General features: G+C 37.1%; 1 non-coding gene across 1 annotated transcript; it reads left to right on the plus strand.

Moving 5' to 3' along the window:
• Positions 1 to 308: 308 nt before the first annotated feature.
• TRNAM-CAU (transfer RNA methionine (anticodon CAU)) lies at positions 309 to 381 on the plus strand. The gene has a single exon. It is a non-coding gene; the product is annotated as a tRNA-Met (tRNA).
• Positions 382 to 3457: the final 3076 nt, after the last annotated feature.

A 3457-nucleotide genomic window follows, 5' to 3' on the forward strand; every position in this document is an offset into this window, starting at 1 on the left:
GATAGAAAAAGAAAGAAAAAAAAAAAAAGAGAGAAAATCCCGAGGTCTTGTAGCGATGGACCTGGAGAGAACTTGAAGCGACTTGAAGACGACTCTAGCCATTTACTTTTAACAATCACTGTTTTATGTTTTATTTCAACTTGTTATTGTATTTACATTGATCTATTAGTCAATTTGACAAATTCTTGAAAGCCATTGAAACTAGAATAACAGTAATTGTATCATCATCATACATTGGGATCCACTGAGTGGCATCAGGTTCCTCAGAGTTTGAGTTTAAATAGAACAATTAACCCTTTTCCTTTCGAAGCAGAGTGGCGCAGTTGGAAGCGCGTTGGGCCCATAACCCAAAGGTCCGTGGATCGAAGCCACGCTCTGCTAATCACATTTTCATTTTTGATCCTGTATTGACAGCAGGGTGGCGCAGTGGTATCGTGTTGGGCTCATAACCCAGAGGTCCGTGGATCGATACTGAGCTCTACTGATCACTTTTGCATTTTCCATTCTTAAAATTCACTAGATTCGTACAGAATTTTTTTCTATTACAGATAGTAAAACTGAAGGTGATATAGATATTTTGTTTCTATTTGATGTCTGTTCATGAATATTTCATAAAACTACCATGAAATGGAAAATGACTTCTTATGAATATTTTTAATGAATACCTAAACCACAGTATTAATATTTCAAATTTTAAAGATGCAAAACAATCCATAGGGTAAATATAGTATGATTGTTTTTTCAGTGTCACTGTGTATATCTGACATAGATTTAGTAACCTTTGTAAGATGAAGATCATGTATATGTTAGTTATGAAGACTTACCAGTAAACGAGCTGTTTGTGAAAGATTTGTCTTTTTGATCCGGAAATGATATGCATTCTTTACTTTGGTCACTGAAAGCATTTTGTTTGATCCGGAGTGAATGAAAAATAAATGTACTATAAATAAGTTTCTATCTGATTGAGAATAACTTGAAGCCCTTACCGTGAGTCAATAGACAAAGAGGCTGGTTTAGATAGCTTGCGAGTACTTATTTGCACTTCAGGTTAAGTAGAAGATCTGATGATAAGGCGTGTTCTTTCTTGGTTCTAGCAGAGAAGTCGTCGATCAAAGGTAGACCATGCATATTCTCAAAATGCTCATGAGAATTTGATAATACATATCAGACAAGAATAGATACATATATACATACCGGTATATATGTATATGTATGAGTTGGGATTTTTTATAAGTAAGCATATAAGAAATATCAATGACATAATGATTAAATACTAAGGACGTGGCGTCACACATTTTTATGAAATACAGAAGCTCGTGACGTCATGTCGTTGGTTACACCCGGTCACGTTCAAGCTATGTAATACTACAGATCACCATGAATTTAATAAATCAATTTTCATTGAACATTATCTCATTTTGTATAGAATGTGTACTTGTTTTAATGTAAGGCAAGCTAAATGAGAACTTCTTTTACCGAGCTTGGTTTTGATAATTCAATTTAATCATAGTACTATATTTCGAAAGAGTACCATAAAGGAGAATAGATCTATTCTAAAGAAGTATTCTATCTGTAGTATGATGCCAAGATTTAGTATTTCTTCTTTTATTGTTTTTGTTGTAGAAGTCAAATTAATCCATCACAATCATCTGTCTATGGTAAAGACATTATTGCGGGGCACTACCATCTAGTCTAAAGAGGGTCTTGGAGACTACTTGATATGTGTGAATGTTTGTTTAATTCTATATAACGTCTCCATATCGAAAGATGTGTTTAGTAATGTGGTAAGGAAGTCCAAGTTAGACTGCTCGAAGTAATTCTGCGCCGGACCTCCTTTGATGGCTACACCTGACTTCAAATCGTCAGTCTTTGCCCTCTGATACAACGACGCCATTTCTCGGCGAATCTTTATCACTTATTGCTGGGCACCGAATTAGCACTAGCGTTTTAACTGGTACCTTGCATTGTAAATTCGCTTCCAAGGTAGGCTCGAACCCCCATTGCTTCGATCAAGATTCGAAGTCGCTAACCGATTGCGCCACGGAGGCAACGAAGGTAGAGGTGACTTTAGGTGAAGAAGTACCCCAGTGGCCAAGAAAGACTCCTCGGGACGCATGTTGTCTGTGGGGTTACAAAGTTCCATAGCAAATAACACACACACACAAGAGCTCACACACGCACACACACACACACACACACACACACACACACACACACACACACACACACACACACACACACACACACACACACACACACACACACACACACACACACACACACACACACACACACACACACACACACACACACACACACACACACATACACACGCACACACACACACACACACACACACACACACACACACACACACACACACACACACACACACACACACACACACACACACACACACACACACACACACACACACACACACACACACACACACACTCACTCTGAAGAACTATTCTACCTAAACTATGATGCCAAAATTGAGCTCTTATTCTTCTATTGTTTTTGTTGTAGAGCAAAGATAAGATTTCCAGTCAGTTGTAGCCATCAAAGGAGGTCTCACGGAGAATTTCTTCGACTTGTGTATTGTCAGTCTTATTTGGACTTCCTTACCAGACTAGTACACACATGTTTTGATATGGCGACGTTATATAGAATCAAACAAACATTCACACATACCAAGTAGTCTCCAATACCCTGTTCAGACTAGATGGTAGTGCCCCGCAATGATATCAAGTGAGATGAGGTATATTACTCCTTACCATAGACGAAAGATTGTGATGGATTCTACAATAAAAAAAAGAAAAAGAAAATAAGAGGTCAATCTTGGCAAGATAGTTTAGGTAGAATAGTTCCTCAGAATTAATCTTTTCTCCTTCATGGTACACTTACAAAAAATATAACTATGATTAAATTGAACTATCAAAATCAAACTCGGTAAAGAGAAACTCTCATTTAGCTTGCCTTACATTAAAACAAACACACATTATATAGAAAATAAGACATTGTTCAATGAAAAATTGAAATTGATTAATTTTATGGTGATGCTTTAAAGTGACCGGGTCTAAGCAACGACGACATGACGTCACGAGCTTTTGTATTTCATAAAAATGTGTGACGTCACGTCCTTAGGATTCAATCATTATGTCATTATTATGCAATATATCGATCTTGCCTTATATGCTTACTTATAAGAATCCCAATTCAAACATATCTTTCTAATCTTTGACTGATGTGCATGATCAATTTCTCATGTACATTTTTAAAAATGTGTGGTCTACCTTTGATCGACGACTTCTCTGCTAGACTCAGGAAAGAACACGCCTTATCATCAGATCTTCTACTTAACCTGAAGTGCAAATAGGTACTCGCAAGTTATCTAAACCAGGCCCTTTGTCTATTGACTCGTGGTAAGAGTTTCAACTTTTTCTCAATCAGA

The sequence above is a fragment of the Oratosquilla oratoria genome, chromosome 9 (genome assembly GCF_046742065.1).
Source record: "Oratosquilla oratoria isolate Oo_2021 chromosome 9, ASM4674206v1, whole genome shotgun sequence".
In the NCBI taxonomy this organism is placed as follows: domain Eukaryota; kingdom Metazoa; phylum Arthropoda; class Malacostraca; order Stomatopoda; family Squillidae; genus Oratosquilla; species Oratosquilla oratoria.